Here is a 27,274-nt window from a genome sequence, read left to right as displayed (position 1 = left end):
CCTGTATGTTTCACCCTGTAGTCAGGGTATGGGAGATCAAGATTCAAGTCCCCACTCATACATAAAACTCACTGGATAGTCTTATTCAGGGGTAGGCAACCTTTTTGAGCCGGGGGCCGGGTTGCTGTCCCTCAGACAACTGGAGGGCCGAAGCCAAAAAATAAATAAATAAATATTTTTTTAAAAAAATTAAATATATAAATAAACCAGGACAAATGTAGGACAAAATTTTCAAATGGAAGACACTTTTTTTTAAAAATGGAGGACACGTGAAAAAATTTGCTGATTTTTAAAAAAATGTTAATATAAATGCATGTTTCTGAGGCTTCTATAGACAATTGCCCTCCAAAGGCCCTAGTGGCAATCGGCAGCAGGACCAGGCTGGGGCCGGTCCCAAGGCCTTGCCGGGCCGCATCCGGCCTGTGGGCCGCAGGTTGCCTACCCCTGGTCTTATTCAAGACATTTTCTCTCAGCCTGGCTTACTTCACGGGATTGTTGTAAGATTAAATTGGGAAGAGGAGAGACACGTATGCTGCTTTATGCTCATTGGAGTGTGTGGTGTGTGTGTATGTGTGTATGTGTGAGAGAGATTGTTATCTACAGAAGACTTCTATTTAAAACATGACACTTGTTTCAAATGATTAATAGTAGTGATTCACAACCTATCTTCGTTTGCTGAGGATGTGTGTTTATCTTGTACATTCTTTACTGGGAAAGTTTCTTTTGATAAACTCTAAAATTTCTAAGGAGCCTTCTTTTCCATATGGTGATGCTACCATGATGAATGAGAAATGTAATTGTCTGTGTTGTTTGGCTTGGCAAGAGAGACTGAGTTCCTTGTCTCTCTGAGATGAAGACTGGGCAAGAGAGTTTAGGCTGAACTCCTAGAGTAGAAAATAGTTTGCAGCTAAATCAAAATGGATATGTCTCCATTCAGCAAACTTTTCCAGGCTAGAAAGATGAATTATCTATTCTTTTGTAGTATTTATGCATTTTGGGGGTGAATTTAACATAGATCTGTCATAAAGAAAATGTATTCATTTGAATTTAAAAAGAGGTAACAGGGAATATATAGAGCATGTTCATCGTTTGATTGTCAAAGGAGCAGAGATAGGAAAACTGTCATCATCCCCAGTCCATCTGGCCACTCAGGGAAGAGGGATTTTGGAAACAGTAGTCCCCAAAAGTAATGTTTCCAAATTCTGCTCCTTTGCCAAATTAAAAAAAAGAACATGTTAATTTTGGGGTGTAGTGTCACTGAGGGTGTGTGTGTGGGGTACAAACCACACCGGGTGATACCCCAGAGGAGGAGTGTACACACAATGGGGTGGTACACACAGGGGGGCTGGCACAGCTGCTCAGTGAGTGAGAAAGGGTATCATACCACTATCTCACCTGTCCAGAAGCTGCATGAGACCCCAAATGCCCCCAGAGGTCAAAATGGGTACTGCTGGGGGGCAGTGGCTTTAGGTCCAGCAGGGCTACATCCCTGAATAATTGCACTGAACCCAAAACGTATCAACCCCTAAAACAGCAGTCTTGCCAGGCAGCAGCAGGCCAGCCGGGTAGCAGACAAGTAAGGCATTGGGAAGAAGGGAAAGCAGCTGAGTAGTCTGCTGCATGCCCACTGTCCTCCCACCCCTGCACTGGGTGATACCAACCACAGGGACAAAACTGTTTGGATGTACCATAAAACTGTATAAGGGTTTTAACATACAGGCCAAGGACAGCAGCCATGTGAGATCTCAAATGGCCCTCTCAAGGCCCCTGCACTACCCACCAGCAAGGAAGCTTTCTCAGTCCTAAACCAGTGCCAAATAAAACTAGTTTGCTGCTGCTTACTGTATTTCTGCCCCAGCAGTACACTAAAACAATGCTTTGAAGTAACTGTGTACCTTGCCCACAAAGCAGAGATAGCTGAGAATTAACAGATATGGGCCAAGATCCTATTTGAATCTGGAGGAGCATAGAGTTCCACCAGTGTATTTATGCCAATGTCCAGAAGGTCAGTTACATTTGGAAGGTGAAGTGACCAGCTGCTGCTGCTAACTATATTTATACGCTGCTTTCCTCCCAAAAACTGCTATTCTTTAAGATGCCACAAGCCTTCTTCTTTTTTTACTGTAACAGCAACTCCCCTTGAACTACAGATAAGGTACTTCCTATGGTTACCACCAACCACATTTTAAGCTAAGCAAAATTGGGGCCAGCCCATAAAGTTTGAAGCCTGCCACCCCCTTGCAGCACCAAGGTCACAATACATAGTATGCCAAGCCAACCAAGTTGTTTAGACAAATAAGGCAGAAGATCCCAAATGCACCTTTCCCCACCCCTTACAGTAAAAATATGACAACAAGTGAAATAATGAAGAATGTGCTGCTCTCCTGATGCTCCAAGCTTTACCTCAAAGTGAAGGGCTTCTCGGCCAGGTCTTATGCATCAGAAAGGCTGGTAGGGTTGGAGGTGGCCTTTGAACTACCTATATCCAAGCCAATTAAGTCTTTAAATGTCAATCATCAACAGTTTTAATTGCACCTTGAAACAACTAGAACAGAAACATATGAAGATCTCTGGTTAAAGGAGGAAGAAGATCCAAAGAATTAGTACACTGATCCTTCTGAGGCATGTTTGGAAGGGCTGAAAGGAAATTTTCAGAAGTTTGCTGAGGAACATTTTGCTGCTCTTGGTTCAGCCAACAGACAGATTGCTTTTTAAGGACCTAATCACCAATGGAGATGAAAAAAAGGAAATGCATTAGCTGTCTCCCTCCCTAAAGAAACCAATGACCCAGTGATTTCAGAGATTATGACAAGTAATAATTATACTCAATTTGCACAAAGTTTTTTTTTTTTTAAAAATGATCAGGCATGAGGGTGACACTTGTTTTATTCACATATGCCCTATTTCATTTCACCTTTGCCACTTCTATCATATCTATTTCTCTTTTAGTTGCACTGTTTAGTTCAGCATCTGCTTAACATCACTGAAAGCTCTTCATGATAAAAGCATTCTTTTCTTGATGCAGCAAATAACCTTAAATGCTCCCCTGTAGAGCAAATCTAGGGAACTCTGTCCCTCTTCCTCCTGCGGCCCCCTTGCAGACCTTAAAACATCCCTCCAGAGTGCTGTTGACACTCTCTGCTTCTCAAGTAGGTTTGTGGTGGCACAGAAGGCTGTAGAGCACAGGGAAAGGAAGAAAGTCTCAGTACTATTCATACCGATACCAAAGTATACTACTGGATCTTGGCTAATGTATACTGTTTCATCTACTTAAATATCCAAAGAGATGTCATGTAGATGAAGGAGTAAATTTGTTTTCTGCTTTTCCAGAGACTAGAACATGAAATAATGGTTTCAAATTACCAGAAAAGAAATTCCACTTAAACATGAGGAAGAATTTCTCTTTTGAATGAGCTGTTAAAGTGGAATAGATGGCCTCAGAGTCATCTTTCTTTGGAGGCCTTTGAACAGAGATTGGATGGGAATCCTCCAGGAGTGCTTTAGTTGTGTTTAGTACCGCATGGCATGGGCAAGATGGCTCTTGTGGTCCTTTCAAACTCTAGTCTGTTCTACTGATATGCATTCAAGGCTATTGTGGGTGCATATCTAGCACTTTTTAAAGTCCTCAGTCATGTCATCTTGATATTGTCTTAAGTATATGCATGTTAAGCAACAAAAGCCTTCTGTCTTCTTAGAAGAAATCCATTGTAAATGATGGTACTGAAATGAGAATAGCTCTCAAACCTTTCTAAGGCTGCATCTACACTGCAGAAATAATCCAGTTTCAGATCACTTTAACTGCCATAGCTCAAAGCTGTGGAATTTTGGGAACTGCAGTTTGTTGTTGCACCACAGTGCTCTAACAGAGAAGGCTAGATGTCTCACTAAGGGGCTGTATGAACCACCCTGAAAGGGCGGTCTGCAGCCAACCCTTTCTGCTCCAGAGGGATGCCGCAGCAGCCAAACCGTGCAGTGTCCCTCTGCACCTAAAAGAACTCAGAAAAACCAGGTTCTTTTAGGCGTGCGCGCCCAATGCCACGAGTGCACTATTAGTGCACTGTGGCTCATCAGTGATGGAAGTGCAGTGCAGTAACATACGGATGCGCACCTCGTGTGGGTGGGGCTGCACAGTCATGGCGGCGCCCAAACATCGGGGGCATGTGGTTGCTGCGTGCTCTCAAACCCTAGTATTGGTGCCACCATGCCACTTTTGGCCTGCCAATGCCAGGCCAAAATTGCATTCCTCAGAATTTCATAGCACTGAGCCAGGGCAGTTAAAGTGGTGTTAGCCTTGATTATTTCTGCAGTACAGATGCAGTCTATGATCCAAAATTGAGTGAAACCCTGGACATTTGTCCTGAAATCATGCCCTGACTGTCACCACTGGTAGAAATATCCCATCCCTCTTTTGTTATGACTAGGTGAAGCACTGAAAGTATTTTATCATTATGTGTATGAACCATCTCATCCTAAAATATCTTTATTTTCAGCATATTCCACCAAATCTATAGGAAAACTAGTTTTGGATCAAGCATACGTCTTCTAAGATGAAAATTTTCATCCCTGTAATGAATGATAAAACATTTTCAATAGGTGCACCTCTAGTTTAGAGTTAAAGGACTGAGCCAGCTATCATGGGGATGTAAGCTAACAGAATATGTCTCATTTCAAGCCTCTGAAATTCACTCATGCCAGTTCTTGTCCCCTGTAACCCAGCTCAGAATCACAGAAAGCTCTTCTTTGGGTTAATATGCCACTTCATTTCCTGACCCGTGTGGGTTGTGATAAAAATGTGGAGCCTTGGCATGCATTTCTGAGATGGATTATAAATTTATAGAGCTCTTCCTGAATTTATTATGTATATAAAAATGCATCAAAATTGAACATATTCTATATTCATTGTATCATCTTTTTTTCCTTTTTAGTTTTAGGGTTGTTTTTTTAATGATGGGGTGATTTACTACTATTCACAATTTCACTAGTTATTTTTAACTTAGCTTTTTGTCAGCAAAACAGTTGAAAGCAATTATCTATTGATTTTATTGCAAGGAGATGACAAATTTGTCATCACTTCTCCAGCTAGCTAATGCTGTTGGCTCATCAAATATGCCCATGAACAACATTCCTATTTGCATTGCAAATGCTCATTTTAAAAAAAATGCTGCAAAGGAGAGATAACATGAAAAATCATTTGATCCTCTGAGATGACTCTTTGGGAGACTTAAGAATTAAATTGGTTAATAACCATTAGAGAGAGGATGAGTCACACAAACTAAAGGATTTACCTTCTGTTTGCAGAAGCAAACTAGCCTGTGTTATGACAGCATCTCTTTAACACTTCTAAAATTCAAATTGTGTGTATCTGTGTCTGTGTCTCTCTGTGTGTTAAAAACCAAACCTGTGATTAGTCTGGAGAATAACTGATAAACTGCTGTGAGGCCTAGTTCATTTGTCAAGAAAAGAAAAATCCAGTTTAGAAGGCAACAACAAACTTTCTCATGGCCAGTACTTGATTTATATATTTATGCTCACTTGCAAAGGTGTGTGAGAGATAGTGTGATGTATGGTTTCAGTATTGGATTAGGACTCAGGGACAGGGTATGAATCACTGCCTGTGAATCCACTGGGTGACCTTGGTCATGTTACACTGTCTCAGCCTCAGAAGAACGATATTGCAATCAGCTCTGAACAAATCTTGCCAAGAAAACCTGACAATAGGCTTGCCTTAGAGTTTCTATAAGTGGGAAATGACTTAAAGGCATGCTATAGAACTGAATAAAGGTAAGAGTGAGGATGGAAAAATACGGAATCATAGTACAGTATTAGATCCAGATGTAGTCATACTCAGAGGAAGGCTCTGACTAACTTAAGTCCCATGTATTTCAATGGATCGACTCTTCATATGACTATGTCTGGATCCCTGGATCCAAATCACCAATTTGGGGTTTACAAGGAAGCTTAGATGCTACCTAGTCCACCCTGTATTACAGACTAGACAGAGAGGCTGTGCAGACCTCCCATAAGGGGCGGCTTTCAGCCACCTCCAGCTGCACTGGATCGGGGTTGCGGCAACCGTATGCTGTAGCCCCAATCTGGCCTTTCCAAGTCACTGTGATGCCATGCGCTGTGTGGAGCAGTGTGCAGCATCACACCATCCTTGGGGTAGAGTTGGGGTGTGCATCATGTGGACTACATGCTCCAATTTTGCCCCCAGGCCGGCCTTTATGGCCAGTGTGCACAGCCCCTTATTTGGTTGCCAACTGTGCAGCCTGGGCATAAACCTAACGTATATACTCGACTATAAGTAGACCTCATGTATAAGTCGAGGGCAAAACTTAAGGGTGTATAACAAGGGATGCAAAGGATGAAGCAAAGGAAAATAGTGCCAGAAAATGTACAAAATTCCAGCATACAAAAGGCTTCATGGGTGAAAAAATATAAAGGGTGTGTGAGTGCTTCTAGAACAGATGACACTCTTGCTTTTGACAAGGGGAGGGTTCTTTTTTTTAATAAGAATTAAAGTACAGTGCAATAGTTACACTGACCCATGGATAAGTTGACTCAGGTTTTTGGAGTCAATTTTTTGACTAAAATTTCTAGACTTATACATGAGTATATACAGTAGGAACAACAGAATACAAACTTTCGTAACCTACAGAGTATAGCATATATGGTATAAGATATAACAGAGAAGACTAGAAGTATGAAAATGTCTCTGTGTTATTATTCCAAACCTGTCAGTGCCTTCAGTCTGGGCAGAATACCTTCTAGAATGTAAACAAGACAAGGGAGGAGAATGCTGGCACTTCTGGCAGTACTATGCGATATGAGCAGGTGTGAGTGAGAATAACCTCCTGCAGATGTAATAGCTGATACAATTAGGATGGCTGGCAGCCAAAGACTTCTAGTGTACAAACTCATAGTATAGCACAATTGTCTTATAGTTAGGGATTGGATTGGATATCATAAGTGTGGGAACCACCAGCACCTGTGCTTTGATTTATTTTATTTTATTTTGATTGGACAACTAATAGTTTGGACGAGTTTTGGGAGAGAATAAAAGCAGCCAAGATAGAGCCAGCAAATTAGACTGCAAGTCTGCAATGTATGATGAATGCTATCCCTGACAGCTATGGTGTTTGTAATAGATTGATAAATGATCCAACCATGTGGAAAGATAGGCTGAAAGACAACCCATGATGGTAAGAAACTGAGAAAATCTTCATACTCACCTAGGTTAGTTTGAAATAGATATATGTGCTATTATGAGTGTAAGGGATACCTGTTAGGATGCTTATGGATGTAATGGATGCTAAGATTTAACAGTGCTCAAGGAGATTGACACTTCCATGCCTGCGTGGTCACAGATGCCTGTTTAGAGATGTGTAGTGCCTCAACAGATAACATTGCATTCTTTGATGGATAGATAGTTATAAGGATATGATATAAGGGACAGAATTCTGTAAAAGTTAAAGCTTTTATGAAATGTCTGTATAATGCCTTAAGAGAACTATGAAAGATACGAAATAACTTAACAGTGATGATAATAGATATATGGTTGATTTATAATGCTTAAGACAGTAATGTTCCTACATGTGTTAACTATCAAAAATCTTGTTAAAGAGAGACAAAGGTTCATTCCCTATGAAAGTGTAACTTCTTAATGGCCATATGATGTAATATAATGAATGCATGATGCCATAAATGCGATGTGATGTACAGTGTGCCCTTTTTTTTACACGGGGGATCCGTTCCGCCCCCCCCCCATGTAAAAAACCGCATATGCTCGAGCCCCATTGAAAATAATTGAGGCCATGCATGGCGCAGTGTGCGGTGGTGTGGAGGTGAGAGTGCGCCATGGGTGCACGCCCCATTACTCTTAATGGGACGTGCTACCTCTTGCGCCCTGCGGGCTCTCTGGCAGCTTTCAGCATATGCTGAAATATGATGCAAGCTCAGTGCCTAGACATTGCTATGTCTGTGTTTCTTCCTCAAGGGAATGTATATGTTTGTATAACTATGAATGCATATAATAGTCTACAAGATTACCAAAGAGCCTGCTCATTATCCCATATAAATATCCTGAAATTCCAAGACTTAAGAATACTTAAGTGGAGTGCTAATGTTAACTTTGCCTGTCTGTTTTTAATGAATCAGGTACTCCGGTGGCCAGAAGGTAACAACAGAACCCCAGATAGAATCCAGAATCCTGCTAAGTGGCAAGGACCCTCAATCCACCAGTCTAAAGAGATAGGAGTGAGGAGCCAAACCTATTTCACCTGTGCTTCCACTGCCTTCCTAACAGATGGCTGTCCAGCCTCTGATTAAATATGTCCCACCACCTCCCAAGGTAGTCTGTTCCACGGTCAGCATTTATCAAGAGAACCCTTTATCAAAATCTGCTTCCTCGCAGTTTCCAACTATTTGTCCTAATCTTGCACTCTATAATAAGAAGGGGTGGGATCTCAATGCCAACGCTGATACTCCCCCCAGATATTTAAAAACAGCTGTCATGCTTCTCATTAACATAGCAACATTATGATTAGATTTTAAAAACACAAGTATTGAAGATCCAGGAGTCCTGTTCTTAGTCTGGCCACTCTAGTTTCCAAGCCTGTGACAAATGAAGGGAAAGGGAGAAATTAATTTGATCCACATTTTAAATTGAATATTTATATTTCACACTTTCCAAACCAATATGTGAACCAAAATGCAGTTATATTTTAACTTTTTTGAAATTTTGCAATTCAGTTTTCCATTTTTATTTTTATTTTTTTAAAAATATGTTAAGGGAAAGTAAAATATGTTAAGGGAAAGTATACAAAGCAGCATGCTTCTACATGAAGAAAATACCAAATTATTAGGGAAAATTATTTATGAAATAGGCAGACAAAAATGTATATATTAGGAGAACTGTACACAGAGATGATAGGTTTTAAAGAAAATTTGCAAAGTAGTAGAGAAATAGGATGAAAATGAAAGCCCAAGGGGCATTGGAGGAGGAAGAAGAGAAATGGAGGGAAACTAAAACAGGGTGATTGAGCTATCCCTCATCAAATACATGAAATTATGTAGGGAAATGAGGGAAAATAGACTTGAATCCAAATAAAATGGAGGTACTTGTGATAGGTAACCCCAATCCGGGTATGGAGATAAATCCGCCAGTCCTGGATGGGGTCACACTTCCCCTGAAGGACTGCATCCGTAGCTTGGGAGTGCTCCTGGATTTGTTGCTTCAGCTGTCCTCTCAGGTTGATGCGACGGCCAGCTATGCCCCACCTGGAGCAGTGGGACCTAGAAATGGTTGTACTGGTAACTTCTTATCTTGATTTCTGTAACATGCTCTACATGGGGCAACCCCTGTGCCACGTCTGGAACTTCAATTAGTACAAAATATGGCAGCCAGACTGGTCATCGTAAAATCTAGGTTTGACTGAATTACACCTATCCTAAAGTCACTACACTGGCTACCTACCAGCTTCCGGGCACAGTACAAGGTGTTGGTTATTACCTACAAAGCCCTATATGGCCTGGGTTCAGCCTACTTGACGGAACGCCTACTCTTATATAATCCTTCCTGTACACTCCGTTCCTCTGGGAAGAATTATTTACAACCTAGGAAGACCAGATTGGTGATGACTTCCCGGAGGGCTTTCTTTGCCACCACTGTAAAAATTTGGAATGACCTGCTGGAAGAAATTCGCCAATTATCCTCTTTGGCGGGTTTCAAAATAGCGATAAAAACGATCCTCTTCTGGCAGACCTTCCCTGATTGATTATGTCCAGAACCAACCGAATCTCCCCATCTCACCACATCTCCTCCTCATTCGTCTTTGTGTAATGATTTTGATGTATTGTCATGTATTTTAAATATGTTTTTATTACCTTTATAGCTGGGCGGGAGGGTCAGAGTTGGGGTTTTGTGGGCTCTTGTTGTTTTTATTACTGTGTATTGCATAAATTATGCTGTCACCAGCCTCAATCTCCAAAACAGAAGAGGCAGGATATAAATAAATACTTCATTCATTCATTCATTCATTCAATTATATAGTAAACTGAGTGAGTGGAGAGTTTAAAGTAGATAATCTAAGCTTGTGAAATTTGGCTAAGGAAAGCCTTAGTTGTCTTCCACATATCTGTCTCACAGGATCTAATATGATGAAACAAAAATTCAAGAACAGTAATCAGTGCAAAACAAAAATATCCCAAGAATAAACACACACACCCCGCAATGGTTCTTGTTTTATAGTACAGTACAGAAGAACAAAACAAGCTTGAACTCTCCCTAGAAGCTGAGATGACTAAACTGTGGTTGTCATGCCTTGGACATATCATGAGAAGACAGGACACATTAGAAAAGAATAAAGTAGTAGGAACAAAGTAGGAGCAAAGGAAAACCACATTACAAGTGGACAGACTCAGTCAAGGAAACCATGGCCTTGAGCTTGAAAGGGCTGAGCAGGACCATTAATAACAGAGTGTCTTGGAGGTCTCTCATTCATAGAGTCACTGTAAGTCCAAGTCAACCTGATCACAATCAACAGCAACATAATTTTAAGAAATAACCAATTGTCAAATGTCAGATTCAGTTTCTCGGAGTGAATTCTTACCTGCTTCCCCACACTTCCTAGAGATTAGTTGAAAACAGATCTATCTATATATCATCTCTCTCTGTGTCTTTTTTTTAAAAAAAGATTTAGGCAGAGATTCAATGTTTAGATTCAAAGGAAGCATATGAAAGCTTGGGAGGATATTTCCTCCTTTGTTGGCTGTGCTTCTCTTAATTGCAGTGGTGTTCTGAAGGTGAACTGTTCAGTTACATAATCAGTGTGAATAATTTAGTTTGGTAGGAGAAAGCTTATAGCTGGTTGCTCTTTGATGCATACTATCTCTACTGAAGCATTCATTCACAAATTGATTCAAAAGCTTCTGAATGTGTGTGGCCATGGGGGGAGGGGGAAAACCATTTGATGTTTCAATCCGATCCTGTTGCACCCATTTTTTCTTGCAAATATTGATACACTTGTAGATGCCAATGATTGCTGATGTCATGGTGTTAGTTTTGTAGACATGAAATCCTCACATTGAATGAGATGGTTTCACACACGACTCTCCATCACTCAATATCTTGTCACTCAATGTCCTGTCACTCAATAATGTATGACCAACTTCCATGGGAGGGGGGAGCCATTGCATTTATTTATTGATAAAATGTTTTTGTCTTTACTGCACAAATATTATCTTCTGGAAAGAAATTACAGTGTAACAAATATTTTAAAAATCACAGGCTATAACTTACCATAACACTCTTATATACTTGTTTTGTTTCTTGGGAAATGTACTCTTGAAGTGTGGCTTCTTAACCATTTTGGGGTCAAGGATCCCTTTGAGAACCCGATTGTGTGAAGAATCTTTTTGGTGACATATATTTGAGTGCTACAGGGGAGCAAAATGAGGGGATTGCCATGAAAGGCCCTTGATGGCTATAAAGGAAAATGGAGTTGCCACCAAATTAAAGCTCTGTGTCATCGGCAGCTTTGTGACAGATAGAAAATTGAAAGATTTAGGGTTCTCTTTTGTTGTATTTCTCTAAAGACATAAAGCTGTAGTTGGAAAAGAGCACAGAATTTAATGTTGTGGGAAAACTAGACAATGAGTTCAGATTGGCTGAGTGTGGATAGGGGATAGGGGCTCCTCTTCATTTCCCTCGTGTGCAATGCTTCCTTTTCAATCTCTTTCCAGCTCCATACTTATAGTCCATTGGTTCCACTTTAACTGTCATGGCTGCATATTATGGAATCCTGGGATTTATAGGTTGATGAGGTGCAAGGGCTCTCTGGCTAAGAATTCTAAATACTTCACAAATTTCCCCAGGATGGGGCCATGGCTGTTAACGTGGTAGTGTGTAACATGTAAGAGACCTTAGGTCTGTACTTGTAGGAAACTAAAAGTCAGAATCAAGTGTTCTAGGAAGGAGAAGGCTCAACTAACTCCCTGTACCCAGTGGCATCACTAGGGTTGGCATCACCAAGTGTAGTAATTCATGGCGTTACCCCCTCTTGACCTCCTGCCATACCACACCATACAGAATCCTGAGTAATTTTTTTTTACTAATGTTACTCATAAATCATAATTCCCATAAAACCTAGGCCTCCTCCTTTCTCCTCCCATTGAATCTCACCCCATTCACACCACCTCTTCAATGTTTTAAGGGGACACAGGCAAATTTTTTTCTATCAGAAGACTTTTGGGGAGCAGTGGTGTCACCCTCACGCTTAAGGTATCACCTGATGTGGTCTAAAGCCCCTTATACTCCCCTAGTGATGCCCCTGCCTATACCTGTATTGTTTCTCTGGCTAGTTGACTGAACCGTATGCTCTTCCCCTTGCATTGGTGTTCTTCTTTGGAAGCAGGAGAGGCAACTTCCAGTAGTGGCCCTACATGGCCTTGCCAATGGCAAAGTGCAAAGTATGTACTTAGAAAGCAAATCTGTAGAAAATTCAGTTCCTAGGCTTCATAACTGGGAAATGCTACTCTCTAGATGGTGACAACTTTATTATTGAGTCTGGTCAATAAAAATGAACAGTGCTGACACTACCATTAAGCAGAGTGAGGCAGTTGTCTTTAGTAGCAATTGCTGGGAGTGACAGGAAGGTAGCAACAAGGGTGTACCCACAATGCAGAAATAAAGCAGTGTGATGCCACTAATTGCCATGACTCAGTGCTATCTTTATCAGAGAGCTCTGGTGAGCCACCAAACTACAAATTCCAGATTTCTACAGCATTGAGCCTTGGAAGTTAAAGTGGTGTCAAACTGCTTTATTTCTGCAGTGTGGGAGCATCCCAAGTAGTTGGAGGACTGCCTTGTGCCCCCCACCCACAAACTAGCCTACTGCTTTAGGTAAGATAGAAGGCCCTATTATCACTCTTGAAGTAAAATTCAGTTACAAGTCTGAAAAGCTTCTATACGTGGAATGAAATGGTGGAAGCACCATCGTGTCCATTGTTTTAGGGATGAACAAGAAGATACATTTGCCCTGTTTTTAAAAGGCAGATTCCTCCAAGTGATAAAAAGCATGATTTTCATCATCTTTGTATCTTGTATTTGGTATGCTTTGTTTTGTGACAGGCCATGGAAGTATGGGCTTAATTTTTTATTCTGATTACAGTATATTTGAGGAAATTTTACTGTTAGTAGGGAAAACAGGGTAATTATAGGGCTATGTCTAATCCCACCCCCAAGTAGGCCCACTAAGGGTTTGGTTTTCAAGCAAAATATTCTTCTATCCTCTTCTGTTGTTATATGGGAAAAGAGGATGGAAAAACAGACATTTGACACCCCTTCTCCATAGAAATGTGGGGAGAACTCCCCCCCCCCATCACTGATGGGACAATGACAGGATCAGTGTGACATCATATGAAAGTCTTTTGCACCATCTCTGTCATTTGCACTTTCCAGTTGGGACAATGTCCGGATCAGCATGACATCATCTGAAAGTCCTTTCTGTGACTGAGCAGGAAGGATGGGGAAATGACGGGACAAGGATGTCCCGTCCTCCATCTGATAATTTCCTCTCTCTCTCTCCTGCAAACCTTTGTTTGCTTAAGGAATATGGCAGGATGGGCAAATGTACATCTAGGTCTGTGCAATTATATATGCACTTTGAAATTGCTGACTCCTGGCCTCCATTAACAGAGGAACACTGACCTTTTTGCTTCATATTACTGGTGAAGAGAAGCAGAAAAGTGTGGTGTAAAGATCACTATGGTAATTCTCTTGAACAGATTGCAGCATTTCATCCAAATGTGAATTGAATGTTGGGGTAGTTGGCCTCTTGGGTATTTTAAGGACAGAACAGTCTGTTTTGTGATAGACTATGATGTCCCCATACCATGTTAGAAATGTCACAAGGACAGGATGAGCATTGTTTCCTCCTGCTAAAGTATAGCCCTTGTAGATGACCAGGTGAATCCTTGATTGCAATGAGATACCTGTGTGTACATTATTAAATTAGCTCATATTAGCTTCCTTTGAAATACTTTCTTCACTGGCTATTGTGAGTGGACATGGAAGAAACTTGAAACCTAATGAGAGACAGAGGAGGACAGGAATGGGGGGAGGGAGGGAGAGTAAATGTTTATATAACACATTTCACTTATCCAAAGTGCTTTAAATAGTTATGTGCTGATTGCATGATTACTGTGTATAGACTTCAGAGAGATATGTCATGTTAGTCTGTTTTAGCATAAATAAATAAGGAAAAAAATCACAAACATCTTCAGGACTAATGATAAAAAGAATTTTCTAGCCTAGGCTTTTGTGGTCTACAGACTGATTCATCAGATGTGAGTAGCCTTCTTACTGTAGAGGTTCTCTTGACTAAAGCCATATTTTCACATGATGGCAAGCTGTATAGCTTTGTCTTTCTGCTGCATGTACAAGCCACACACTGTATGGTACATGTTCAATGGCTGGGGGAAGGAGTGCTACATGCATATTGCCTGGATGATCCTTAGCTAATCAGTAGGATTCCATTTTGCATGGAAAACCCTGGTAAACATGTTAGGTGGTATGGCAGCTGTGTGCCCCAAGGGGTGGGTGTATGCAGCGTAACCCAATGGGAATTTGTTACCAGCCTCACAGTTTTGCCTAACAGCCATAGCGGCAAATGGCTCCAAACATCAAATCATCCCTCAGCCCAACAACCTCTAGAAGTACACACCATCCTCATGCCTCCCTTAAAGCGATACCTGATCAGAGTCTCAGGATATGACAAAATAATATTTACATTTCATAATCATTCAGGGCTCCTTATGGGAGCAAAAGTAAAGGGCCAAGAAGAACACACTTGGGGATAGGAAGGGACAGAAGCTGAGAGTTAGTTTAAGGTAGCTGGAAGTGTAAAGTCTCCTTCTCTAGGGAGACATAGAAGATCAGATGCATGGTAGGAAGAAGGGCCAGTTCTGACATTAGGCAGATTGAGGTGGTAATTTCAGGTAACAGATGATGAGAGATGGCAGAAAAGTGTTGGGAAGAGAGAGCTGTTATTGTGTCATGGAGGACATTCTCCTGTCATGAGTGTTGATGAAAGTTTCAACTGCTAGATGAATTTTGTAAGTAGCATGATCACCAGCAAACTGGAATGTATATGCTGCTTGTCTCCAGTGTTGCTTATATTTATAAATAATACAAGATTTCAAAAGTAGAAGAAAACTACAAAACCATTTAAGTCTAACATGATCTGTCCACCAAAGGAAACCAAATCCTGAGTAACATTATCAAACTGCTGATGGCAGAGTTCTTTCTCCTGAGGGGAATGGAGAGTCATCCTATAAAAGGTGTATGTGTATATGTGTCTTCACATCATTTGATAAGGCAACCTTATGAATTTGTCAGAGTTTTCCTCAGCAAGAAGTACTCTGAGGTGCTTTGCCACCATCTCTTAAGTAAAGCTGGTGACATCAAAACTTTAATGTATTCTACCAACAGCATCAGGTCTCAGTAGTTCTAGTCTACTTGTTCAAGTACAGGTTAGGCCTCCAGTATTCATTTTGTCGCTTCTCCATGGTCCTGAAAAGTGACAGATTGGGGCCTCTGGGCTGCCTTTGAGGCTTCCCTGCCCTCAACCCGGCAAGAAAAGGGGCAGGTGCAGGCCACAGTCTGTACTGTGCCATAGAATAGAACAACTTGAATGAAAAGATGTTTGGGTCTTGTTAATAACCTGGTGCTTTGAGCTATGTTTTCTTTCATTTTGCTCTTTTCTATGGCATATGTCTTGTTCCAAGACCCTAACAGCATATCTTCACCTAAAGCCTCATCAAGACAACCAACTCATGGAACTCATAAATCTGGGTTGGTCCCCATCCTCTTGCTTTCCACTGACAGGCAGAGAATCTCTTAGTTATCAAAGACTTTGTTTCTTAAGTGGCCATTGCAATAGGTCTTTTAGCTGGGCTGGGGTTTTTTTTTTTAATTCATCACTATGTTTTATCTAGAGAACCACCATGATATAGTGGTTTGAGTACTGGAAGATTCTGGAGACCATGACCTAAATCCTAGCTCAGCTATGTAAACCCACTGGGTGACCTTGGACAAGTCACACTCACTCAGCCTTATAGGAAGATAAAGAAAAGCCCCTTTGGAACAAATTTTGCCAAGAAAACCCTGCAGGGTCATCATAAGTCAGAAATAACTTGAAAGCACACAGCAGCAGCAACAACAAATGTTTTACCTGCCTTTAAAATTGTTGTAAGCTGTTTATGTTTATGTTATACAACTGTTTATGTTTTTAAAACTTTGCATTCTGCCTTGCCTCAAATGCATTCTGTTTTAACATATTGTAAGCTGCTTTGGATTCTATATTGAATGAAAGGCAGGCTATGAATAAAATAAATAACAAATAAACACTGAAAAAGAAGATTACAACAAAGGAGGTGCAATAAAAGGATATGATGACATAGGTGGGTTATATCATGCAATTTTTTCTTTTTTGTAGTCTTCCATTTGCCCCATTTGAGAAAAGAAGTGCATGAGGAGCTGGATTGTGTGAGCATCATGTGCTATGCCCATGGCTCCAAGAGCTGTATGTATTTTTAAAGGACCATGCTTCTCTTCTGCTGCAAGCTTGCTGTGTCTTTATTTTTGGTAGTTCAAGGCACACAGTATAGCAGCTATTTCCTCTTCTACTTTCTGGACTAGTAAAACATTTCCTGCATTCAAAATGCAATTTAATGTGGAAAACAACCATGTATGAATTTTGTGTAGAATATGTTCCAAACTGTGAATAGTCTTTGAAAACAGTTTTTATAGACTTTCTTGTAGCAGGTAGAAAATTGCTAAGATTACTCATTGCTTCCTTTGAGAATGAAATTAGTACAGAATTACATCTCTAACACATCTCCACTTTTTGCTGAAGTAGACTAAAAATAAACCCATGCTTCACCCCTTCTCCAGTCTGACCAAAACTATATAAATCAGAGCTCGAACCCCCCCCCCCCACAGTTTTCCAAAATGCAATACTCAGAATTGTGGTTCAATAAGAGTAACATTTCACAGTTTTCCTATAAAAATAGGAGGTCACCTTTTGTATTCTTTATCACTGGCATAAACCTGAGCCAGTTGCAATGGTTTCCCTCCTTGCTCCATCTCTTTTAGGAAAGCAAACAACAGGTATTAAACTCTTCAAGGGAAACACTCCTGAGCCCTTAAGAGACCATAACTGAGCAAGTGAGCAAATGTTACTGGTATTTAGCACAAAGTCTGCATCCTGTAAAAACCGTTTTACTTAAGCTCCGCTTGGATGCTTAAGCTTGTTATCAGGTTTAAACAGGCAAATGGACAGCTTGGCTGCTGTTCAGCAATTTCACATTCTTACCTAGTAGGGCAGATTTCACAAATGCTGCATAAGGATGGAGAAATGCCATATTCCAGCAGCAGACATATAAGGAGGAGAAATAGATTTTGACATTGGCTAAGGACTATGTGTGTGGTGTGCATGTGCAAGTGCATTCAAAACACCTGTTGAGTTAAGGAGACTCCATGGATTTTAGAGAGTTTTCTTAGGCAAGAAATACTCAGAGGTGATTTTGCCAATTTCTTCCTCTGAAATACACCCTACAGCACCTGGCATTCATTGGTGGTGCCCCATCCAAATATTAACCAGAACTGACTTGTTTACCTTCCAGCATCAAATGGGATCTGGTGCCTTAGGGTATTTAGGTATGTTGTGGCCAAGGTCCTTACAACAAAACAAATTCAAGGTGTTTGGTTATAAGGACAAGATTCAGTCATGCTATCTTACAAATCCTTTCTTTGTTAAGACTTCACTATAATTACTGAACATTCAACATAATGTTAAAATTCATAAGCAACCATTTATGCACTAGACAGTTCTGATTAATACTCTGTCATCCCACTTTTCAGTTGCTTTTAAATGTCCCAGCTTCTCTCTTTTTCCTTCTTTGTCCTCAATTCAGTTGTTGCAAACTGAGTTCAGAGTGTAAAAGTACTTTGCACTCCAATGACTCAGGCAAGGAGGGAGGAGAGGAGGGGAGTGGAAACTTGACCTTCCCAGTAGACTCAGACAAAAGTGTTGCAGCCTTTCCTAGCTTATGCGAACTTCCTCATCAATAACTTCTGCCATCTTGATCACATTCTGATATCGCCTGACCACACATGCCCCAGTTTTCACCTGTGAAAACTAACAGGAAAAAAGCCATAAATCCTATACTTAAACATCCATTTGATTTGTAGAAATCATCAGCTGAAAACATCAGCTTTTCCTGATGTCAACCAATTCAGCTGCTTTTAAATGTACAGCTAACTACAAAAGCTGGGCGAAAGGCTGTAAGCTCCAATGGATATTTCAGAAGAGATGGGCCAATGTAGCCTGGTAAAAGTGACTAAGGGCCTCGACAGACCGGCAATAAACGGTCGCCTGGGGACAGAGTGGGGGTGTGGCATCCACATGACTCATACCCTGATGCTGTCATCACACTGTGCGCCTAACCACATGGCGCTCCTCTGGCACTGTGTCCAGATGACACAGTGTCAAAGGAGTGTGGAAAAGCAATGGTAATGGCACCCTATCTGTGGCACAAAAAGGAGCCACTTTTGTGGTTCCTTTTTGTGGCAAGGAAAGGCCAGATCGGGGGTGAGGCATGTAGTTGCTGCAGCCAAGATCCAGCAAAGAAAGGGGCAGTTGTTCAGCCCCTATGTCTGCCTTTGGCTACTGATGCAGGATTGCCATATATCTAAGGGAGAATCTGAAAAGGGAAACAAGGCAGCCTCTGACTGCATAGTTTGCACAAGTTTCTTATTTGGATAGCTCCTTACAGTTTGTACTAAAACCTTGACTAGATTTCTGCATTCAGTGACATGGCAGCCACCAGCTTCTCCTGGCTTCTAGAATCCTAGAAAAAGCCCCATTTCTTGTACATTGAAATATCTAGCTAGCCATAGCATATCCAGGCCTGCAATGGGGGGAGGGAATGGAGGTTCAAACACCTCTCAAATCCCCCTGGTCTTCTATCTCACAGCAGGTTGACCATTGACTCCACTGAACTGTGTTTCCGTGCCCATGGATTTACTGATTTTCTGGTGCAGATTATGGTGCTGATTCTATCAAGTGCACTTCCTTTATGGATAAATATTTCAGCTCATCAATTTATCCAGCCCGGCTACCAGCTTAATACTCAGGTGGTTGTTGTTGTATGCCTTCATTTCCGACTTGTGATGCTAAGGTGAACTTATCAAGGGATTGTCTTGGCAAGATTTTTTCAGAGGAGATTTGTTAATTTCAAGATCTGCCATTGTCTTCCCCTGAGGCTGAGAGCATGTGATTTGCCCAAGATCACCCAGTGGGTTTTGTGGCCTGATGAGTTACCCCATTCCATTTAAAAAAAAAAAAAATTAAGTTTTGCTTTGGTACCTGAATGTATCCAGAAGAAATTGAGAGAGGAAGTGTGCTAAGTCAATTCTAGCCTGAAGATTCCAGAGGATGGAACCATGGCAGTTAAAGTGGGATGATAGTGCTGCAGTTCTGTAGTGTGAATGGTCTATAGGCAAGATGTTACCAAAGTAGAATACAGTGGTACAGTGCACCCGTGTTATACGTGGCTTTGAGCATATGTGCAAAGCTGCGCGGGAGCATGTGAGGCGCAAGGAGTGGTGCGTCCCATTTGGATGAATGTGGCGTGCGCTTGTGGTGCATGCGCACTGCCGTGCTGCTGCATGCACGAGCCCCATTCACTTGAATGGGGCTTGAGCATGCGGGGTATTTGGGTTACGTGGGGAGGTCCAGAACGGATCCCCCGCGTAAGCCAAGGGCGCACTGTACTAATATTTTTCTTGATCTGGACACCGTATTTCTGTTGACGTAGCAAAAGGCCCAAGGTAAATCCCACAATAGGTTTACCTTGGGGTCTCCATATGTCTGAAACAACTTGAAAGCACACAACAAACACACACACACATTAAAAAGGATTCTTGATTAGAAAATGGCTACCAAATGGTTGTAAAATGAGGGACATAACACAGCTAGAAGGATTAAAGGTCTGACTCAGTAAAAGGCAGTTTCCTATGTACTACTATGTATATGGTATGTGTGTTAGGCACCAAATGATTTTGTAGTTTTGCACATTCATGGAAGGAACACACCAGAAAACATGCTCCCTCCCTGTAAAGGCTTTCATGATAAGTCCCTGCAAGGCATTTTCCATGGCCCATTTGTGTCATTACTAATCAAGAGGGAAACACCCAATGGCACTCTGGTGTCATTTAATGTGAAACTTTTTCCTTTTGATTTTAAGGGTTAAGCTTAGGCAGAGTGGATGTTATGTTATGGTACAGAAGGAAATAAATACCCAAATTAATACATATTCTAATCTTGCGACGTACAGCTCAGATGATGAACGATACTTTACTTCTGGAAAGCAAATTATATTTTGCTTTTGTTTCTTAGTTACGCTAGTGAGCTGGCCAGTAAATGGCCAAGAGAAGCATTTCTCTTGGAAAATGCTGACTCACAGGCATCTCAACATCAGCTGTAAATGCCTTTCAAACAGAGCAGAGCTGGAATATCTCAGAAGACATTTTCCTTACCAAAAATTCCAAGATGTTCTTCTTTTTCTTGCCCTGAAAAGAAAAAGAATACCGGATTCCTTTCAAATATTCTCCACCATCTTGGTGTGTAGTGGATGCTACTTCTCAGAGCCTCAACATTAGGGTTCCTGGGTCAGAACTATTCCAAAACCTGAAATAGATGGATGACTTCAATAATCTGGTTTGACATCACTTTAATTGCCATGGCTCAGTGCTATGGAATTCTGGGGTTTGTAGTTTGTTGTGACACTAGAGTACATAACTGAATTATGCCTCAGATGCCAGAAGTTGTGACGAATGGCAAATGAGAAATAAATTTATGATTCATCTACATCTTTGGTGATTGCTTGTGCCTTTGATGTTTTTTAAAATTGGTTTTCTGAGGTTGTCAAGAGAGATGGAAAGAACACAGACCATCTATTAGATCATAACTGCTTATAGACTTCACATAAAATGTGAGTGGATGATGGATGGGTGTCACAATATACACTTAGGTCTGAATCCTATTGCTAGTTGCTATTACAGATAGACACACAGAATCAATTGTGGAATGACGTGTATACATTTAAATAACTCCTGTTGATTCCATGTATCTATGGCACTGAGGACTACTAATAAGATTCAAAGCTAGGTGTAGAAGCATAGGTGTTTCTCAGCACCTTCCTTTATTGCCCTCTGTTTATCTGGAACATTTACAAAATGTTTTTTTTTTCCTGCTATTAAGTGCCACCTGTGCTGATGTGCAGTTGTCTGCTGCTATGATCTGGGTGCCTTGTTTCTGACTCCAGAGCAAGCAATTGCAGTGGCAGCAGCGCTGAAGAGTGAAAAACCTTTCCGAGGTTTTTTTTTAAAAATAGCTTCACCAAAATTTACAGATTTCTACAGTAATATAGCAAAAAACAACAGAGATTTTTTTAAAAAAATCTGACTGTGTGAGAAAGACAAACTGATGAATTTCTGTGTCCTTAGCTGCTTAGTTGCAAGTGCCCTGAGCTTTGACAGGGTTTTTTCATTCCAAACATTCCAGAATGAGCTCTCTATCAACAAACATCTTCTAACAATTTGTGTCTATAAAAAGACATTCACTGGTCAGTCTGGTCCATAAACATTCTTTTGTCCAATCCCAGACTGTCTAGGCACAACCTTTGGGCAAAAGGGTGATTATGATTGATATCTTTACAGAAATTAGTCAATGATTTGATCCTCACAACAATATTTTCCAAGCAGGGTAAAAGATGGATTATGCCTCAGATGCCTCTCCCAAATTTGGTTTGTAACATGGAGATTATGAAAAGTGAATTACTTCTGTGCTCATTGCAAAAAACTTACAACAAAACAAAAAACATGCAAGCAACGGATGAGTAAAAATTGTTCCTATTAAGAGCCAAGAGTTGCTTCATTTAAAAAAAAAATCCATTACATTAAAATTATTCCATATAGAGTCAGCCATGTAGGATGCCTTTTTACCATGGTGAAAGATGTTCCCTGCTTCTTATGAAAATATGAACCTCTTTAATGATGTGGGGAACTGGTGTGTGTATGGAAGCAGTGATCCCATGAACAAGAGTGAGCAACAGAGGTTGTCTAAGTCGTTCCAGGTCAGGACCCTGGTGAGGAGAGCTCCCAGGAGGGCTTTCAGGAAGATTTGATGAGTCAGCCAAGCAAATATTGATTAATGAATTGCAACTGAGGGAGCAGCACCAGCTAAGAACATACTCTTCTCAAGGTTGAGAGAGAGTGGTAATGGATAGCCTGATAGCTGGATAGATGCTACCAAACGATTTTCTGGATTAGGGGAATTTAGGTACTTGTAAGGAGTGAACATGCATGTAATAGCATGAGAGAGAATGGCAAGAAACGGTGCTGATATGATGAGGTAGACAGTGATAGAGAGAGTGAGCTTGTAAGTGAATAAACGACAAAGAGAAACAGAGCGCCCTTTCACAGTACACAATATAGCACTATTCTGTGGAATCTTGGGATCTGGAGTTTAATGAGGGGGTATTTAGAATTCTTAGCCAGAGAGGTCTAGTGCCTCACCAGACTACAAATCCTGGGACTCCATAGTCAGTTAAAGTGCTTCAACTGTGTAATAGGAATCATAGTGCTATAACTGTGACAGAATATTATCAAAAGAGAAATAAACTATTTTGTTACATGTGCACATTTGTTAGTGACATATGAGAAATGATCATGCTGGCAGGGGAATTCTGTGAACTGTAGTCCCCAAACCAGCAACGTTCCTACGCTTTGCTGATATCATCCAGCCTGCCAACCAGAGGATCGGTGTAAAAACCTCTCTTGCCATGTATAAGCTCAATATGTGCTTTTATTTATCCATGGCCCTTTCTGTAATAGTTGTTAAATCAATTTTTATTTTTTATTTTTGTACTTTTGGTGACACTTGTTCTCCTCTGAGCCTTCTGAGTGCAGTGTTTCTTTGAGGACTACCATCAAGTATGCCTACTGCTTTCTTCTTGCCTCACTATGACAAAAAGTCATACTCAAAAATATACTCAATTTACCTGACCCTGAAGGCCAGGGATAGCCTGGGGATTCTGTTGGTCTACCGCCCACCCCATGGCCTAACAGACTCCCTGGCCGAGCTGACACAGCTGGTCTCGGAGCTGGTGCTGGAGTCTCCCAGGCTTCTTGTCCCGGGGGACCTCAACATCCCCTTCGAGGCTGGCTCATCAGATTTATCAGCCACAGCTTGGGAGTTCATGGCTTCCATGACTGCCATGGGCTGTCCCAACTAGTCTCGAGTACAACACAGTGTGCAGGCAATACACTCGATGAGGTCTTTAGTAAGGATCAGGAACAGCCGTGGGCTGAGGTAATCTGTACCTCTGCTCTGTCATGGACAGACCATTTCCTAGTCAAAATGGGACTGAAGGCAACTACCCATACTCTCCTCGGGGTTGGAGGACCCATTAAAATGGTCCGCCCTCAAAAGCTAATGGAACCCAATAGGTTCCAAGAAGCTCTATAGGGTATTATGGTTGGGACTAACAGCGATTCTGTTGATGCCCTGGTCAATACCTGGAATAGTGATCTTACCAGGGCTATAGACAGTATTGCTCCCAAACGTCCTTTCCTGCTCACTTGAAATAAAAAACCTTGGTATACGGAAGATCTTCAACAGATGAAGTGGGCTGCGTAACGACTAGAGGTATCAAGAGACTGTTTGTATTATTTGCATTTTAACTGCATTATATTTTATATTATGCTGCAATCCCACCTTGATCCACCCGGGAGAGGTGGGAAAATAATAATAATAATAATAATAATAATAATAATAATAATAATAATAATTTGTTGTAATAATAACTACAGCAGGTTTGGGAGGATGAAGGGAGAGAAGAGATGCTGTTGAGCTCATTCACTCCAAAAGCAAACAGTAACTTAGGACCTTATCACACTAAATGTATTCCACTCAGAAACGGGATTTAAAAGTAGAAAAGCCCCGCAAATGTGAGATGTTTTTCAGATGACATTTCTTCCAAACAGCAATAACGTGAAAATAAAATGAATGAAAAGTCAACCAAAACAACACCTTTTTACTTGCGGGAATTTCTAATCTCATTTTTCATATAATATGTTCTGCATATAAATCATAATATGTCTGACTCCATTGTCAAGTAAAAAACATTCTGTCCCCCCCCCCCCCCCCCCGATTGTGCTGACAGTGAATTCTTGTCCAGAGCATAGGTTACAGATCAGATTCAAATGTGGTGTCTCTCTAATTTCTTTTAGAGTGATCTGTACTTTTTCATTATCTACACAATCAAAGTCTATAATCTATGAAGCACATATTGATTTTCTTCCAAAAATTTGGTGCATTTCATTAGCAAACATATGGCTCTAAACAGACCAGCACTTTGTGCCTGCCTGGGCCTGAACATAGGGCTAGATAGGGCTGAGTGGTTACATGTGCCCAGCCCTACTTTCGCCGCCCGTGTGCCAACTTGGTGCATGCCCCTTCCATATGAAGTGTGCTATGATGACGCATGGGCATCAGAGCTCCCAAACAGCACTGGTACACGAGTGCCATTATGGCACCCCTTGTGGAAGCTGCTTGCAGCAGCTTCTTTTTGTTTTCGAGAGGGAGTAGATTGTTGCCACGGCAAATATCTGAGGCAGAAAGAGGTGGCCTCTTGCCGCCCCTTCCTGCCCATCTGTCGAGCTCCATATGTTTGCAATATGATCTCTAGTGATCAGCTTCTTGGCCTTTTGGCTAAGATCAAGTGTGGATCTCTAGTGCCTTCTCTCTTTTCTGAACCCATCTTCAGGATCTTGCATTTCTGGCTCTGGATACAGCAAAAAATCATTACTGTAAAACCTTAAGCATCACTTTTCTTTCATAGTAGATTAGTGCAATAGTTACAATAATCCCTGGTGTGCCCTTTCTTGGGGACTGGAATGTATATTAAGAGTTTTCAGTCTGTGGGCCATTGGAGTATTTCACACAGCTAAAAAAAACTGGCTTACCTTTCCCGATTTAAATCCTCTTCTGGGATGCAGCTGGATATTATTATTATCACTTGCATATTGCTACCAATGCCACCTTCTGCCTAAAACCTGCCTAAAACCTGCCTAAAACCAAGTTAGAAGCCAGCTGGCTGATTTGCAAAACCGGGAAGCTCCTGACTTTGCAAATTGGCCAGCTGAATGTGGCTGTGAGCTGGGATTTAGGTGGGTTTTAGGTGGGAGGCAGCATTGCTGGCAAAATGTGAATGATAATATCCGGCTGCATCCTGGAAGAGGATTCAAACCAGGAAAAGTAAACCGGGTTTTTTAACTGTGTGAAACACTCCATTATTGTTTTGTTTTTCATATTTGTTGGGAAATTTTGGTTAGCATTTGGATGGCTTCAATACTGTAGGTTGAATCAATTCTATTGGTATGCCATCTGTTCTTTGTGATTTATTTCTCACAAGCACTCTGGGAGGAGTTTCCATTTCACTTTTTTTAAACTGTGGCTTCTTTATAAATAGGTTATATTTTGAAAGAATTTTTTTAAGGAGACAACTTAAATTTATGGTTCTGTGACTAAACTGACAGGCTTCATGGTTTGGGAACACCATACCTGAATGGAAAATGAATGGAAATAGGATCGTTGACACCAAACAGCAACTTCTAAAGCCCCAAATATATTTTTCTCATATGGATTTTGGCCACAAAAATGTTCTCCTTCATATTGTGTGTGTGTGTGTGCTGTTGACATTCAAGTCGTTTCTGACTTATGATAACCCTAAGGCGAACCAATTACAGGATTTTCTTGGTAGTTTCTTCATAGGGGGTTTGTCATTGCCCAAGGTCACCCAATAGGTTTTCATGGCCAAGCAGAGATTTGAACCCTGATCTCCAGAGTCATAGGCCTGTTCCATATGGGCATAAAGTACATCTCCAGGATGTACTAGGGTTAGGAGAGGGTGTCCTTTACGCATGCCCCTAACCCTAGTACGTCCTGGGGACGTACAAAATGGTGGTGCCCGTTCTATACGGGCTCCGACATCTTGACATCGTGGACGCGACGGAAGTGACGTCGTGAGTGCACCATTGGCTGCTTGCGGTACCACTTCCAGGGTGCAAAAAGAAGCCGCTTTTTGCGGCTTCTTTTTGTTGCATCCGGGAACCGCGCGGTTTGACTGCTGCGGTTCCTGGACGCAGCAACCGCCGGAGGCGGCAGACCACCATTTTCAGGCAGTCTTTAACATGCCATAGTCCAGCACTCAAAACCAATACGACACGCTGGCTCCTTCCTTACTTTTGTTAATATACAGCTTTTACTAGGAGTTAATCACCTCCTATCCCCACTGCAAACTCATCACCTGTCAGAGAAATGTTTCATCCCTGTTTCCTCTAGCAGAAGAGATGTCATGGAATCATAGGCAGTGACATTTTGTTACCTTTCTGGTGTACCCACCCATATGAATGACTATGCAAAGTGAAAGCATTTCATGGCCAAAATACCTCCACTGTCCCTGTCCTTCAGAATGGCACCATTTGTATTGCTACAACATTTATATCCTGGCTCTCTTTGCACTTTTGTACCTATAATCTATATAAATAAAAATGTAAATGTTCATTTGTTCAAAATAATAAATCTCCAAAATTTCTTCACTGATTGCTTTGAAATTTTGAGGCAATGTTCCATTCATACATGGATGTTTTTATATACCTAATATGTTTTTATATATAGATGTCACACCTGTGACAGTTAGACATATATTTTTTTTTAAAAAACAGCACCATCTGTTTGATGTAAAAGCAACACATCCCAATAGATATGCCATTTCAGTTTAAAAGATTGTAGTTCCCAATTTGATTGGTGTTCACAATCACCATCAACAAAGCTCAGGGCCAATCTTTAGAATTGTGCAGTTTAGATCTAGACACGGATTGCTTTTCACATGGACAATTATATGTTGTGTTGTAGAGTCGGCAAACCAGACAATCTCTATATCTACACAGATAATGAAACAACAAAAAATATTTTATACCCGCAAGCATTATGAAATTAAATATTTTAGAAACATACACTTTCTCTTTTTATTCTTTTCCATTTAACAGCAACGCGTGGCCGGGTACAGCTAGTTAAGAAGAAAACCACCTCAGCCATAAATTATCACCATACCCATATCAATTGCATCAACAAAAACCTCCCAT

This window comes from Sceloporus undulatus, chromosome 1 (assembly GCF_019175285.1).
Source record: "Sceloporus undulatus isolate JIND9_A2432 ecotype Alabama chromosome 1, SceUnd_v1.1, whole genome shotgun sequence".
Classification (NCBI taxonomy): domain Eukaryota; kingdom Metazoa; phylum Chordata; class Lepidosauria; order Squamata; family Phrynosomatidae; genus Sceloporus; species Sceloporus undulatus.
The sequence above is the reverse complement of the archived record's forward strand: the minus strand, read 5'-3'. Positions refer to the sequence as shown.